The sequence below is a fragment of the Phyllobates terribilis genome, unplaced genomic scaffold (assembly GCF_046119375.1).
Source record: "Phyllobates terribilis strain yellow unplaced genomic scaffold, ASM4611937v1 Scaffold_3__8_contigs__length_932513732, whole genome shotgun sequence".
Lineage (NCBI taxonomy): Eukaryota > Metazoa > Chordata > Amphibia > Anura > Dendrobatidae > Phyllobates > Phyllobates terribilis.
The window spans coordinates 259177848-259196029 of record NW_027362763.1 but is presented as its reverse complement, the minus strand read 5'-3'; positions in this window follow the sequence as shown (position 1 = coordinate 259196029).

Below are 18182 nucleotides of genomic sequence, written 5' to 3'. Positions count from 1 at the left end.
ACCACTGTCCCCATTGGGTCTCACAATCCAAATTCCCTATTATGTCTTTGGGAGGAAAGAAGAGTACCCAGAGTTAACACATGCAAAAACAGAGAGAACATGCAAACTCCTTGCAGATGTTGTCTTTGGTGGAAATTGAACCCAGGACCCCAGCGCTGGAAGGCTGCAGTGCGAACCACTGAGCCACAAACCACCGTGCAGCTCATATAGTAATAATGTTCCCCACTTGGCCCCATACAGTAATAATGTCCCTCAATTAGCCCCATACAGTACTAATTTCCCCAATTGGCTCTATAAAGTAATAATATCCCACAGTTTGGTCCCAATACTGTATTAACCGGTTCCCGACCGCCCACTGTAGATAAACGTCGGCGCTTGCTGGGCTCTGTGCAGTGCCGACGTTTAAAAACGGTGGGTGGTCTCGCAGCGCTCAGGATCCCCAGGGTCCTGCAAGCGCTGCGATTCCGGTGCAGAGCGTTAGCTCTGACAGGGGACATCATCGGGACCTGATTGGATCAGGTCCCAGTGATGTTAACCCTTTGCTATGTTCTATATGCCACGATCTATAGTGATCGCGGCATATAGAAGATAGAAGGAGGAGAGGGGGTCGTCTTACTTACCTCTCTGACGACCCCTGATACCTTCCAGGACCTGGGGTTGCTATGGCAGCTGGAGGTCACAAAACTGCCTCCAGATCTGCCATATATGGTGTCCTGGCTGGCTCAGCCTGCAGCTGAAGCCAGGCAGGAGACTCTGACTGTGAAACAGTCAGCGAAGATCTCATGTAATGTAATACATGTCTATTACATTACATGAGATCAGTGATCAGAAAAATAAAAATTAATGTCCCATACAGGGACTAAGTAAAAATGTAAAAAAAAGTAAAAAAAAAGTTTTTAAACTGTAAAAAAAAATCACAAAATAAATAAAAATAAATAAATAAAATATTAAACCAATAAATCCGTATATTTTTACAAAACCAAAAAAAGTACACATATTTGGTATCGCTGCGTCCGAAACAACCCGAGCTATAAAACTGTCACACTAATTAACTCCTTCTGTGCACACCGTAATAAAAATAAATAAAAAAATGCTTTTTCATCATATCGCCAAACAAAAAGTGGAAAAAAATGTGATCAAAAAACAAAATAGAAAGAAAAATGGTACCGCTGAAAACGTCATTTTGTTCCGCAAAAAAAAAGCCACAATACAGCTCCATCAGCTGAAAAATAAAAAAGTTATAGCGCTCAGAATAAAGCAATGCAAAAAAAAAATTTTTTTCTATAAAATTGTTTTATTGTGTAAAAGCGCCAAAACATAAAAAAAATACAGTAAGTGTAGTATCGCTGTAAACGTACTGACCCGAAGAATAATGCTGCCTGATCACTTTTACCACACGCAGAACGGCATAAAAAAAAACCTCAAAAAACAATTCCTGAATTGTTTGTTTTTGTTAATTTTACCTCTCAAGAAACGGAATAGAAAGCGATCAAAAAATGTCATGTACCCAAAAATGGTACCAATAAAAATGTCAACTCGTCCCGCAAAAAATAAGCCATCACATGACTCTGTCGGCCGAAATATGGAAAAATTATAGCTCTCAAAATATGGTGATGCAAAAACTAGATTTTGCAAAAAAAAGTGTCTTTTAGTGTGTGACAGCTGTCAGTCATAAAAACCCGATATAAATCTGGTATCTCTGTAATCGCACCGACCCGAAGAATAAAGTAATCTAATCAGTTATATCACACTAGGAATAGCGTAAAAAATAAATAAAACCAATTCTTCACCTGCTACTGATTTGTTTATTATGTCTCCCAAAGATCGCAGTAAGGCTCTGCCCACATTTATCCTGCGCTCTGCGCTGAGCACTTACACCAGAGTTTCCGTGTAAATCTCTGAAATACGTGATTCAGATGGAACCCATGACGGAAGATTCCCTGTAATGAGGCAGATATAGGCCACTGTGGACGCCGTCTAGCCTGGGATCCCATGGTGTCATTTGTTTTAGGCGTGCATAAAAGTGCGGTTGGCCACAGTTTTGTGCACTTCTGAAAAAAAGGACACCGCTAAACAGAGGCCAGACGGAGTCCAGAGTAACTCTGCTGCCTCATTACAGTGAATGGATCCGGCAGGGGTTTCATCTGAATTACATCACTTGGAAATTTAGATGGAAACCCCGATGTAAGTGCTCAGCCTAGAGCGCCGGATAAATGTTACGTAAAATGTTCCCAATAAAAGCTTCAACTCAGTCCTCAAAAAAAGCTAGTCCCCACTCAGGTCCGTCATCTGTTAAAAATATAAGGGACTTTCAAGTTACTGGTAGCAGAAAGGCTCTGGAAAAGCGAAATGGCCCTTGCCCCCCAAAAGAAATTCAGAAAATTTTGTGCTCCCAAATCCAAATGCCTATTCTACAATAATTTGTTCTCCAATTGTCAAATAGCACTCCGTCCCCCCCAGATCTCGCCGTATGGCTGAGCGGTACGATACAGCCACATATGGGGTATTGCCACTTTTAGAAGAAATTGTGTGACACATTTCGGCACCATTTTTACCCATTGCCCTGTGTGAAAATGTAAAATCTGAGGGTAAAGCATTTTTTTGTGGTAAAAATATAATTATGCTTTTTTCACTGCCCAATGGTATAAATTTAAAAATTAAAAAATACTCACTACTTCCCTAGATGAATTCCTTGAGAGGTGTAGTTTACAAAATGCGGTCACTTGTGAGAGTTTCTGCTGTTTCGGCATGTCAGCGACTCTTCAAATGTGACATGGTGTCTGCTGCCTATCCCAGCCAACATAGCGCTCCTTTCTCTTCCGAACCCTGCCGTACACCAAAGCAGTGGTTTTCCCCCACATATGGGGTATCGGCGTACTCAGGAGAAATTGTACAACAAATTTCATGGTGCAATTTATCCTGTTACCCTTATGATAATACAAAATTAGGGAATGAAAAACATTTTTTGTGGGAAAAATGTGAAAATTTTATTTTTGCGGCTCAATATTATAAACTTCTGTGAAGCAGCTGGGGGTGCAAGGTGCTCACCACACATCTAGATAAGTTCCCTAAGGGGTCTAGTTTCCAAAATGGTGGCACTTGTGGGGTGTTTCCACTGTTTAGGCACATTAGGGGCTCCCCAAATGCGACATGGCGTCTGCTAATTATTCAAACAAATTTTACATTCAAAAAGTCAAATGGCGCTCCTTCCCTTTCAAACCCTGCCATGCGCCCAAACAGTAATTTTCCTCCACATATGGGGTATTGGCGTGTTCGGGAGAAATTGCACAACAAATTTCATGGTGCAATTTATCCTATTACTCTTATGATAATGCAAAATTAAGGGATGAAAAACGTTTTTGTGGGAAAAATGTGAAAATTTTATTTTTACAGATCAATATTATAATCTTCTGTGAAGCACCTTGGGGTTCAAGGTGCTCACCACACATCTAGATAAGTTCCCTAAGGGGTCTATTTTCCAAAATGGTGTCACTTGTGGGGGGTTTCCACTGTTTAGGCACATCAGGGGCTCCCCAAATGCAACATGGCGTCCGCTAATTATTCAAACAAATTTTACATTCAAAAAGTCAAATGGGGCTCATTCCCTTTCAAATGCGTTTCCCAAACAGAGGTTTGCCTCCACATATGGGGTATCAGCATGTTCAGGAGAAATTGCACAACAAATTTCATGGTGCAATTTTTCCTATTACCCTTATGATAATGCAAAATTAAGGGATGAAAAACGTTTTTGTGGGAAAAATGTGAAAATTTTATTTTTACAGCTCAATATTATAAACTTCTATGAAGCACCTTGGGGTTCAAGGTGCTCACCACACATCTAGATAAGTTCCTTAAGGGGTCTAGTTTCTAAAATGGTGTCACTTGTGGGGGGTTTCCACTGTTTAGGCACATCAGGGGCTCCCCAAATGTGACATGGCGTCTGCTAATTATTCAAAAAATTTTACATTCAAAAAGTCAAATGGGGCTCATTCCCTTTCAAATGCGTTTCCCAAACAGAGGTTTGCCTCCACATATGGGGTATCAGCGTGTTCAGGAGAAATTGCACAACAAATTTCATGGTGCAATTTTTCCTATTACCCTTATGATAATGCAAAATTAAGGGATGAAAAACGTTTTTGTGGGAAAAATGTGAAAATTTTATTTTTACAGCTCAATATTATAAACTTCTATGAAGCACCTTGGGGTTCAAGGTGCTCACCACACATCTAGATAAGTTCCTTAAGGGGTCTAGTTTCTAAAATGGTGTCACTTGTGGGGGGTTTCCACTGTTTAGGCACATCAGGAGATCTCCAAACGCAACATGGCGTCTGCTAATTATTCAGACAAATTTTACATTCAAAAAGTCTAATGGCGCTCCTTCCCTTCCAAACCCTGCAGTGCGCCCAAACAGTGGTTTTCCCTCACATATGGAGTATCAGCACGCTCAAGAGAAATTGCACAAAAAAAATTGGGGTCCATTTTTTCCTGTTACCCCTGTGAAAATAAAAAAAATTGGGTCTAAAGTAACATTTTTGTGAAAAAAGTTAAATGTTAATTTTTTTCTTCCACATTCCAAAAATTCCTGTGAAGCACCTGAAGGGTTAATAAAGTTCTTGAATGTGGTTTTGAGCACCTAGAGGGGTGCAGTTTTTAGAATGGTGTCACTTTTGGGTATTTTCTGTCATAAAGACCCCTCAAAGTGACTTCAAATATGATGTGGTCCCTAAAAAAATGATTTTGTCAATTTTGTTGGAAAAATGAGAAATCGCTGGTCAACTTTTAACCCTTATAGCTCCCTAACAAAAAAAAATTTTGGTTCCAAAATTGTGCTGATGTAAAGTAGACATATGGGAAATGTTATTTATTAACTATTTTGTGTGACATATCTCTCTGATTTAAGGGCATGAAAATTCAAAGTTTGAAAATTGCTAAATTTTCAAAATTTTAGTCAAATTTCCAATTTTTTCACAAATAAACGCAAGTTATATCGAAGAAATTTTACCACTATCATGAAGTACAATATGTTATGAAAAAACAATCTCAGAATCAGGGGAACACGTTGAAGCGTTCCAGAGTAATTACTTCATAAAGTGACAGTGGTCAGAATTGAAAAAATTGGCCCGGTCACGAAGGCAAAAACAGGCTCTGGTGCGAAGTGGTTAATATCCCCATTTTGGCAACAATACTGTAATAATATACCCATTTTAGCCCCAATACTCTAATAATGCCATTCTGATGCTCTTCACTTAGATATTAAAAAAGGATTCTTCCCACTTGTACCCCACTCCCACAAAGTGCAGCATCATGTAGTGATGTCATTGCTCTGCCTATGACGAGACATTGATGTCAGCTGCTGAACTCTTTTAGACTATACTTTTCAACTGAATGTGCATCTGAGGACACACATCCAGCTGAAAATAGTTCTGGCACTGGTGGCCCCCCCTACTCCACAGGCCCAGTTTGCAGTCACACCCTCTGCCCTGGCTGGCAATCCATATGGGGATGGAGGTCCTGGGCAATTGCCTAGTTTATGTTGGAACCTAATGATACCAAAAATGTCCTTGTATTACTGAAACTCTGCATTGGAGAGAAAACCATATCACTGCTAGTTTTCATGTTGTTAAGAGACACATGACTGTCATATTTTAATACTCATTATAGCTAAACATGTCATATTTCCAAGAGGCTCACAAGCTAGAAAAAGTTAAAGATCTCATCTCTAGGATTTTGTAGGTGCGCTGCCAGTGAGCTCAACCAGTGAATTTATACACAGTCAGGGAAAACTAAATTATATTCTGTATATACTACAATGAAACCAAAGAAAGAATAGCAAAGGCTAACAGAATATTTAAGTCAAACCCTGTGGAAATGAAATGATATATTATTTCTGTATTATACATTTTTTATAAAATTCACACAAAAAAATGTGTAAAAATGCTTTCATAAATTAGGTATTACATCTAGATTAATAAGAAATATATGGTGGGAAATGTGTGTTATGTTTTGTGTCTCGTTTATACAAAGCTTCTCCTTGAATTCATGATACTTATAAAAAATGTATGGTTGCATCGAGACATCTAAAACCTTGAAATATCAATCTGTCATGTGTCTGTATTTTAAGGAGACGATTATTCTCCCCAGCTGCTGAACTGGACTCTAGCCACACTGCTGAAACTGGATTGTAATGGATCAATAACATAACAATAGACATATTTATTAGAGGAATTGGAAATCCACGAGGAAAAGAACCACACAATGTAATCCTAAGCATCAATAAATAACGGAGAACCACATGAATTTGTTATCCACTTAGTTTAGCAGGGACAATTTGCTATATATTATTGTGCTCTGGATTTGTCTTCTTTTTTATAGATACATTAGCATGTATGTCACATTCTTCATTCATACATATGTATTAAGTAATTGGAAGTTAATAGCATTCACACATCAATAAATGTAATTACTGCGATACTGCCTTCAATGATGAAGAACATTGGAAAAATTATTACATTCTTTTATGTTTAAGAGGAAAAATACAATAGTCTTTCATATGGTGGGAAAGAATTTGACATAGGCTGCTGTTATATTTTCAATAGATCATGAAGCAATTGAAATAAAAATGGGAGACATGACATGGTCACAATCATTGGAGTTCCCTTTAACCCCTTCATGACCACCAATTTGTCTTTTTACAGGGTTTGCCTCATCATCATTAATAGGTATTATAAACTGCTTGTAAAAAAAGTAATTTTGCAATTTACCACCTCTCAGGAATTGAGGGATTTTGAATTCTATAATTTACAGCTCATTGCCTACTTTACTAGCCACCTTGCAGTCTCAGAGTGATCAGTTTCCTAGGCAAAGAGCCTGCTTACAGGTTCTTTGCTTTAGAGACTGTGTCACTCTGAAGCTGGTCGGATTACTGGATCCAGACAAGACTTAGTCCCACTGCACCTCTTCTATAGTAGCAGCATGGGAGAGCCCTCAGTTCAAAGTAGTGTTGCGACCATGCTGCTGGTCTGAACTATTAATCCTCAGGAGCACTGTAACACTGATACACAGTGACTGTTTAACGCTGGTGGGTGTGGTCCCACTGCGCCACTGGCCGGGCTTACCCTGAAGGGGCATGACTAGGTGTCTACCTCATCTTTACTAGAACCTCTAGTGGTGAGAATAGGCTGGACTGCCGGTAGACACAAAGCACCACTTCAGGGCAGTCCCTGGGATTGCAGCAGCTAACCGGAGGGTCAGAGGTGCGGGTATGAGGTACAGGAGGGCAAAGAAAGAAGTGGTCACCCTGTCCAGTGTTGGGGCAGGCAGAACAGGTTCAGGATACGTAGCCAGGGTCAGGAGCGGAGAGGTCAGACTGGACATATATACTAGCTTGGTCAGTAACAGGAGAAACAAAATACACATATGCCCAAGCAGGACACTAGCAGACGAGCTGACTAGGAACCAACGTTTGAGCCAAGAGTGGTGAGAGGAGCTGTCTAATATGGAGCCTGCTTGCACGGGATAGGCCGGGGAACCTAATTTCTGCAGGACACAGCATGGTTAAATTCCTGCAGAGACCGGCCACGCCCCCTAAAGCCAAATGGAGACAGATGCAGCAGTGCTGCAAGAGGCAAAACTCAGGAAGTCGGCCTGATGCAAGGAGAAGCCATTTGGTGACCATTGTGAGTAGGGCGTTGCTGAGGAGGCATGCGAGTTACCACCGTGACAACCACACTGCTCTTTGCATGGGTGGCAGGGGAGCAGTGCACCCCTGAAGGAATAAGCTGAGAGGACCTGCTTTAGGGTGTTGAGAAATAAGTGAATTATGTCCCCCAGTATGTGCTGGCTGAGCAGGTGTCAGCTATAGTAACTCAGCTGTATCTGCCTCGATTGGTGCAAGCACCAATGGTGATCATTTAAAGGGAATCTGTCAGCAGGATTTCACTCCTCAAACTACTTATATGTGCATGTAGCTCTGTCAAAAACAATTCCAGCAATACCTTTCCATGGCTATTCTGTTCTTCAATTACTGAGAAATCAGCATTTGAATTTGTACACAAATGAGGCTGTAGATCTGAAGCCTCGGTTACTCAAGCTCTATTCCCCACCCAGAACTGCTTTCTCCTACTTGACTGATATCCTCTATGCTGTGTGACTTCAGCCATCAGTCAAGCAGAAGAAGGGAGTGTTAGGTAGGGAATACAGCTGGAGTGACAGAGGCCTACGATCTACAGACCCATTTGCATATGAATTCAAAATTGATTGCTCATTAATAGGAATAGACTGTCATAGTTGAAGTGCAATTTTCAAAATTAGACAACTTTTGTGGGCTCTGCAAAGGGAGACAACAAACTATTCCAGAAAAATCTGTGCCCTAAAAGTCAAATAGTACACTATCCTTTCCTAGCCTTGCCATGTGGCCAAACAGTAATTTCTGGCTACATATAGAATATCGCTAGGTTCAGAAGAAATTGGGTAGCAAATTATGGGGTCCATTTTTTCTTATTACCTCTTGTGAAAATGAAATAAATGTGGCTAAAAAAACAAATATAATTTTAAGTTTCATTACCCGATGTTAGAAAATTCTGTGAGACACTTGTGTTATCAAAATGCCCAGTACAACTCAATATGGATTGCCGGAGGACCGTAGTTTCTACTGTTCTGGTACCTCAAGGGCTCTGCCAATGGTGCATAATCTATTTAAGCAAAATCTACCCTCTAAAAGCCAAATTCCCTTTCAAACCCTGCCATATGACCATATACAGCTAAACAACAAAACAATATTTTAGTGGAAAATGAATATTTTTTGTAATAAAATGATGTGAAGCACGTGTGGGTTCAAAATGCTCACCATGCACCTAGTGAAATTTTGTGAGGGGTGTAATTTCCAAAATGCAGTCACTTGTGGTTTTTTTTTTGCTCTTTTGCCAACTTTATGGTTCTGCAAATGGCACCCATGATCTTTTGGTAAGTTTTGATGTTGCAGATTTTCTGCACCATTTTTTCACCTATTAAGTAAATTAGGTCACTTGAATTTTTAATTGTGTTTTTGTGTGCAGTTTTTTAACATGCATTTTTATCACATTTTTTACTCTGAAATTTTTGTCTGTTTTTGGTGTGTCATGCTTTCAATAAAGCTGCTTTGTTTTTGAAACTTCTTGGTATTTAACAAAACTTTATTGACATATGTGCGGATTACATATGTTTTTGATGCGTTTCAACCATGTAAATACACTTAAAATGCATGTGCATTTTTTTACCTGTGAACTTTTCGCGCCTAATGAAAGCCTATGGGGAAAATCCGCACAGAAAACTCAGCGTACCCACAGAAGAAATCGACATGCTGCGGACTTGAAATTCGCACCACAAATCAGTTTATGCTGTGCTAAAAAGAAGCACAGCGGGCAGGAGATTTCTATAAATCCTATCCACTTTGCTGGAACTGTAAAACGCTGCGTTTTTGATGCAACAAAAATATGCAGCTTCAAAAACGCAGCAAAAGCTCATTGTGTGAACGTAGCCTTACAGTTTCAGCAAAGTGGTTGGGATTTATAGAAATCTCATGCCCACTGCATTTTTTTTACTCAGAGTAAACTGACTTGCGGTGCGTGTTACAAATTCGCAACATGTCAATATCTCTTGCGGGTACGCTGAGTTTTCTGTGCAGTTTTTTCCCACAGACTGGGAATATCCAAAAGTAAACAACGCGCATGCGTTTCCATGGTGGAAACATATAAAACGCATATAATCTGCACATGACTGTGTTAACAAAGTTTTGTCAAAGCCAAATACCAGGAAGTATCAAAATCAAACCAGCTTTATTTTAAACATAACACACCAAGAAAAGACAAAAACCATAGCATCAAAAACATGATAAAAACTCATGTAAAAAAACGCACTCGAACTTAATGAAAAACCCCAAGTAACTTAATTTAGTTATTAGGGGCAGAAATGGTGCAGAAAATCTGCAACATCAAAAGCTCATCCTACAAGTTGATTCTCATGCAGATTTTGTAGTTGATTTTCTGTGCATTGCAAGGGTAAAATCCACACTGAATACTTAATGCTGATTTAAAGGGATTTTGACAGCACAGAAAGACTGTTTAAACCAAATACAAGTGAGGTGCATCATGCTTTGGCCAAACATTAAATGCACCTTTCCATCTACTTTAATTGAGAGCTTTGGCTTTATATAGCCAGAGAAGAGCAGAGATAGATGGAAAACAAGTAGGTGGAAAGGTGCACAAAAATGTTTGACCACACCGTGATGCAATTTGTATGAACAGATATTCTGTGCTTTCTGGCTCCCTTTAAAATCTTCAGTGCAGGTCAATTTTCACTTTAATAATACTTTAAGCCATTGCACATTTTCCATTTGTAAATCTGGATGGAAAATCGACAGCAATACTGCAACATGTGAACAAGTCCTATTGTGCCTTCTTTGTGCTATTAGCACCATATTCTCAGTTACATAAAGAACTATTGATCCAAAACAATATTAATTTTACTTTACTTTTATCATGGTCATTTGGAACCATAAACAAACAAAAATAAATCTACATACTTTTTAATGCCTTTATCTATAATTTCTATATAAGTGTATTGAAAATAACACTAAGGCCAAGTTCACACTTGGTATTTGGTCACCAGGAGTGGAACAATCAGAAGAAAAGTATCATAGAAACACGTCACCACTTCTGTATTTATCACCCACTCCTGGTTTTGGCTTACAAATACTGATGTTAAATACTGACCAAATGCTGAACGTGTGAACGTGGCCTAACACATTAATGCAAACATCAAAAAGACTGACAAGTACCTCCAAACAGAACAAGTCAAGTGTGAACAGGTGCGAGTTGAGACGACAAAGTCAATAAAGCTAAGAAAAATCAGATGCACTCTGAAATGCTATAATATGCCAACATAAAATATATGAAATTGGAACTGCATTACTGCTGTAGAAAATACATTAAAAATTAAAGTATTTGGGGCACAAATGGCCAATTCGTGAGAGCCCAACAGCTAACAACAAGGCGTACCTCTTTGTTGGGACCCTAACCTAATATGATGCCTCTCCAGGGCTAAAAGTCTACAATTTTAAAGGCAGGTAGGATCCTCTAATTAAAAACACCAAACACGTTACTAACCATCATCGTTTTATTGTTTTTTAAATCTGTGTTAATGATACTTATTGCTATGCTGGAAGAGGTACAGTGTCACCTGTTTATTGTTAATCATTATCATCATGAAAATTAAACCATTTTTATATTGTGGCAATGTATTCCACTATGCCTTATGATCAGTCAAGCAGTAATACCTAGTATATTCTAGTGGTGGGTGGTGTATACTTTATAGACACAAACAGCAAATTCTGAAGGTTGTGTTTAGTTTCTGTGTAAGATTTCTTACAATACAGCAAACTAATTTACAGAAAAGTCAGTTCTCTTAAATTAATATTTTGTGCATTCTGTGCTATGAGGATATACACTGCTCAAAAAAATAAAGGAAACACTCAAATAACACCTCCTAGATCTGAATGAATGAAATATTCTCATAGAATACTTTGTTCTCTACAAAGTTGAATGTGCTGACAACAAAATCACACAAAAATCATCAAGGGAAATCAAATTTATTAACCAATGGAGGCCTGGATTTGGAGTCATCCCCAAAATTAAAGTGGAAAAACACACTACAGGCTGATCCAACTTTGATGTAATGTCCTTAAAACAAGTCAAAATGAGGCTCAGTATTGTGTGTGGCCTCCACGTGCCTGTATGACCTCCCTACAATGCCTGGGCATGCTCCTGATGAGGTTGCGGATGGTCTCCTGTGGGATCTCGTCCCTGACCTGGACTAAAGCATCCGCCAACTCCTGGACAGTCTGTGGTGCAACGTGACGTTGGTGGATGGAGCGAGACATGATGTCCCAGATGTGCTCAATCAGATTCAGGTCTGGGGAACGGGCGGGCTAGTCCATAGCTTCAATGCTTTCATCTTGCAGGAACTGCTGACACACTCCAGCCACATGAGGTCTGGCATTGTCCTCCTGTATTAGGAGGAACCCAGGGCCAACCGCACCAGCATATGGTCTCACAAGGGGTCTGAGGTTCTCCTCTCGGTACTTAATGGCAATCAGGCTACCTCTGGCGAGCACATGGAGGGCTGTGCGGCCCTCCAAAGAAATGCCACCCCACACCATTACTGACCCACTGCCAAACCGGTCATGCTGAAGGATGTTGCAGGCAGCAGTTTGCTCTCCACGTCGTCTCCAGACTCTGTCATGTCTGTCACAAGTGCTCAGTGTGAACCTGCTTTCATCTGTGAAGAGCACAGGGCGCCAGAGGTGACTTTGCCAATCCTGGTGTTCTGTGGCAAATGCCAAGCATTCTGCACGGTTTTGGGCTGCGAGCACAACCCCCATCTGTGGACGTCGGGCCCTCATACCACCCTCATGGAGTCGGTTTATAACCGTTGGTGCAGACACATGCACATTTGTGGCCTCCTGGAGGTCATTTTGCAGGGCTCTGGCAGTGTTCCTCCTGTTCCTCCTTGCACAAAGGAGGAGGTAACAGTCCCGCTGCTGGGTTGTTGCCCTCCTATGGCTCCCTCCACATCTTCTGGTATCTGCTCCATGCTCTGGACACTGTGCTGACAGACACAGCTACCCTTCTTGCCACAGCTCGCACTGATGTGCCATCCTGGATGAACTGCACTACTTGAGCAACTTCTGTGGGTTGTACTGTAGACACCGCCTCATGCTACCGTACCTCTAGGGGTGAGAGCAATGGCAAAATGAAAAAGTGACCAAAACAACAGCCAAAAAGGATGAGAACAGAGAAATGGTCTGTGGTCACCACCTGCAGAACCACTCCTTTATAGCGAGTATCTTGCTAATTGCCTATCATTTCTTCCAGTTGTCTGTTCCATTTGCACAACAGCAGGAGAAATTGATTCACAATCAGTGTTGCTTCATAACTGGACAGGTAGATTTCACAGAAGTGTTATTGGCTTGGAGTTACATTGTGTTGTTTAAGTGTTCCCTTTATTTTTTTGAGCAGTGTATAAAACACAGCTTGATTTTTTTTATAAAATTGAAATACAGAGGAAAGGTAGAGCTGAGAACTATTTTCATTGTCTATAGGTGACATTCCTGTGAAATGGAAACTGACAATCATTCAATGCGCACAACACCCAGCAGCATTCAATATTATCATGCAAATGAGAAAACACTGGAGAAAAAAATGCTCCTTTTTTTCAAATAGTTTCTATTCAGTTTTATGGAATGCACTGAAAAAACTCCGTGCAATGTATTATCATTACCTTTAGAGTAGATGCTTATTTATAATACATAGTATATAATAGACTAGACAAAGTATTCCTTTTAACCCTTTGGAAAAACTGACAATTTTTTTCTACTTTTTTTTTCCTTCTTGCCTTACAAGATCCAAAACTTTTATATTTATATGACACCATTAATTTTACCATGTAACATACTGAAAAATGGGAACACCAAATTTGTCAAGGAGGCACACAGGGGGTATTGTTACTTTCCAGGGGGCAAAATATCGGAATTATTTTCTAGGGCAGGGTATTTTCACTGGGCATTAATATTTCCTAGGTGACAATTTTACCATCAAGAAAGCACAAAGGAGGCATTTTGCTTTGTAAGGGGCACAGTGGTGGGCATTATTATGCTGCGCACTAAGAGGAGCCCTGCTTTTGCACCACACAGTTGGTACAGTAATAGGGACACATACAGCAGCAGTGGCTCAGTATTGGGGTATCAGTAGGATGAGGATTTTGTGCAGGCTGGAAATAGATGGGGACGGTGCTGGAAATGTGAGAAGTCAAATGTGTCTTTGTTGTAAATTCTGTAGATAAGTTCTGGCTCAAGAAGTTATGTCGGTCTGGGCCAGATGGAAAAGATGGGAAAAGTGAACAACTCCATCAGAAAGAATGTCAGCTGTAGGTCACTATCGATAACTGTACTGTAGTATTTTGTTTTGCAGAACTGATATCTATCACTACATGGTCACCATATGGTGGTAATATCTGTTTATCTTTTTATAGTGTTTTTTTCAGTAACAGCATGGTCATCTGTTGAGGTTCCCCTAAACCATTATTAGGGTGCGCCACCATAGTTATAAACATGTGTAGGGGTCCACTCAAACGTTCCCCTTGAACTGAACCCTAGTTACACTTCAGGAGGGCAATCAACATGTTATTGTTAGCTATATGTGGATGCAATGTAATTTAAGCCTACTTGGATTTTGCTGAGATGTTGAGATAATGTATTACATTTGTGAGAAATTTAAGTCCAATATTTTACAAGTTTTGCTTAAAGTGGTTGTCCACTACTTGGACAATCCCTTCTTAAACGAAATATTTGGCCCCAATAAAATAAAAAAGCTTATACTCACCTCCCGGGCCGGCGCAGGTCCAGTGGTGCCAGCACTTGCGGTCCCGGGGCTGCCAAGCGGTTGTTGTGACATGTCACCCTGGCACCCAATTAGCACTGGATTCACTGTTTCTGCCTTCAGACAAATCGAACATGAAAAGGAAGTCCGGGTTGCAGGTGGTCTGACTTCTTCTGCATGCTCAATTCGACAGGAGGCAGGTACAGTAATGCCAGCACTGATTGGGCACTGGCATCACGTGTTACAACAATTGCATGGAAGCCCCAGGGAGAGCAAGTGCCAACACCACGGGAACGGCACCGGCATGGGAGGTGAGTATAAGCTTTTTTATTTTATCAGGGGCCAAACATTTAGTCCAAGAAAGGGTTGTCCACTACTTAATTGTCCCAAGAAGGTTTTTTTTTAAAAAAAAACTAAACTCACCTTCTGAACAGGCACCACTGCGCCACACTCACTACTATATCCTCTGCCAGCCTGCTGGTATTAACATAAAGCAAGGGGTGTCATGTGACCATTACAGTGGCCATTGTTTGGCTGCAGCCATCTCAATCCGTCCGAATAGGGGATGTTGATGTCAGCAGGCTAACTGGGGAGGTGAGTTTAGTTTTTTTTTAAAAACTCTTCTGGCCCACTTAGGAATAGCTTATAAAGTAGTGAATAACCCCTTCAACCAAGTTTTAAAAAGAGTAATAGGGGATACATCTGTATACCCACTGCCCTCCAACTCTCAGCAGCAGCATAGTTCTTCTACTAATATTCTACTAATATTTTGATAAAAGTAAAACGTAAGTGTTCTGCATTTCTCTGATTTATGGCTAATACATAACTTGAATTTCAGAAATATATTTTTATATTTAAAATCTGTATATGCATGGGTGTGTGTCAAAAACATACACTTAGGACACAGCTGTAATCTATAGAATGGATTAAATCTCCTACAGGAATATCTGTGGTTTTGTAAGAGGGTGACTTGAGTGGTCGTGCACCTCTTCTCCTTGTGTGAATATAATGTTGCACCCTATGTTTATACAACCGTGTTTTATATTGCATAATGTCTGATGTGTTAGCTTCAGGGTCAGTATAGGACCGGTATAGATACAGTACAGACCAAAAGTTTGGACACACCTTCTCATTTAAAGATTTTTCTGTATTTTCTTGACTATGTAAATTGTACATTCATACTGAAGGCATCAGAACTATGAACTAACACATGTGGAATTATATACTTAACAAAAAAGTGTGAAACAACTGAAAATATGTCTTATATTCTAGGTTCTTCAAAGTAGCCACCTTTTGCTTTGATGACTGCTTTGCACACTCTTGGCATTCTCTTGATGAGCTTCAAGAGGTAGTCAACGGAAATGGTTTTCACTTCACAGGTGTGCCCTGTCAGGTTTAATAAGTGGGATTTCTAGCCTTATAAATGGGGTTGGGACCATAGCTGTGTTGTGCAGAAGTCAGGTGGATACACAGCTGATAGTCCCACTGAATAGACTTTTAGAATTTGTATTATGGCAAGAAAAAAGCAGCTAAGTAAAGAAAAACGAGTGGCCATCATTACTTTAAGAAATGAAGGTCAGTCAGTCCGAAAAATTGAGCAAACTTTGAAAGTGTCCCCAAGTGCAGTTGCAAAAACCATCAAGTGCTACAAAGAAACTGGCTCACACGATGACCACCCCAGGAAAGGAAGACCAAGAGTCACCTCTGCTTCTGAGGATAAGTTTATCCGAGTCACCAGCCTCAGAAATCGCAGGTTAACAGCAGCTCAGATTAGAGACCAGGTCAATGCTACACAGAGTTCTAGCAGCAGACACATCTCTACAACAACTGTTAAGAGGAGACTTTGTGCAACAGGCCTTCATGGTAAAATAGCTGCTAGGAAACCACTGCTAAGGACAGGCAACAAGCAGAAGAGACTTGTTTGGGCTAAAGAACACAGGGAATGAACATTAGACCAGTGGAAATCTGTGCTTTGGTCTGATGAGTCCAAATTTGAGATCTTTGGTTCCAACCACCGCTGAAAAGGTGAACGGATGGACTCTACATGCCTGGTTCCCACAGTGAAGCATGGAGGAGGAGGTGTGATGGTGTGGGGGTGCTTTGCTGGTGACACTGTTGGGGATTTATTCAAAATTGAAGGCATACTGGTCCAGCATGGCTACCACAGCATATTGCAGCGGCATGCTATTCCATCTGGTTTGCGTTTAGTTGCACCATCATTTATTTTTCAACAGGACAATGACCCCAAACATACCTCCAGGCTGTGTAAGGGCAATTTGACCAAGAAGGAGAGTGATGGGTTGCTACGCCAGATGACCTGGCCTCCACAGTCACCAGACCTGAACCCAATCGAGATGGTTTGGGGTGAGCTGGACCGCAGAGTGAAGGCAAAAGAGCCAACAAGTGCTAAGCATCTCTGGGAACTCCATCAAGATTGTTGGAAGACCATTACCGGTGACTACCTCTTGAAGCTCATCAAGAGAATGCCAAGAGTGTGCAAAGCAGTCATTAAAGCAAAAGGTGACTACTTGGAAGAACCTAGAATATAAGACATTTTTTCAGTTGTTTCACACTTTTTTGTTAAGTATATAATTCCACATGTGTTAATTCATAGTTTTGATGCTTTCAGTGTGAATGTACAATTTTCAAAGTCATGAAAATACAGAATAATCTTTAAATGAGAAGGTGTGTCCAAACTTTTGGTCTGTACTGTAGAACATTAGATTAGGAATGGGAAAGTGCAGAGGTGGGCGCTATAGGATAGGAAGTATTTTGGTTATAAGTCAGGAAATAGTTAATGGGTTTAGGAGCTTCTCCAGTGTGGGAGGAGCAGGTTGAGTAAAGAACTAGGGACACTTCCTGATTACAGTAGAGTCAGAGGCAGAGATGTGACAGAACAGCAGTTGGAGGTCCAGAGGGCACTAGGAGCATGGGCTGTCCAGCAGCAGAGAAACGTCAACCAGAAACTTGTAAGCGGACATTCCCTTAACGTTTGGGGCCTATGGTCCATAGGAGGCACAGAGAAGTGTGTCTCAAAAAACTTCCCAAAAGGGGAATTGCACGGTGAATCGCATAGTGGAGGTGGCACGGGACTCTTAACGGCTGTGAAGCTTCTCAGAAACTAGAAGATGCTAGAGCTGGAAAGGATAGCTCAGGACAAGCAAACCATGAACATCAATACAAGCTGTGCAATGGACTTTGAAAAAGGAAAAGTTCATGCCCAATACTGCATGTTCCATTATGTTGAATTCAGACACTTAAGTAAAGTTCATTTTTATAAAATGGAGTGGAAGTCCCCTAATGTGTGTGCAGCGGTTCCTGAAGTGGAAGAACCCAAGGAAGCAGAGATCTGCGACCAAAACGTGAGTGTTACAAACCAAACGCACAGCACAGGTGAAACGGGACATTATTCTTTTGCAGGGAGCCAGGGTGTAGGAACACAGGAGTCCCTCACCACCACTACCACCCTGAGCCCCTCACAGTTTGAAAATGGAATTTCATTTTTATGAGATTTATTTGAGATCAATAAATGGATTAAATATCTTTTTACGACTTCTGCTATTCTCCGGTTGATGACTAGCTATTTTTTCTCACCTTCTCTGTTATTGCCTCTTATCAAAGTTTGATCTGACAATATCAGTAGCAGAAGGCAATTCCTAAAGACATAACATGATAATTAATTTACTTGAAAACATTATGGGGCACTTACTTTCCTTTTCCCATGACAAGAAACAGTAGAGATTACTATGATTTTACCTTGTGCAGCATCAC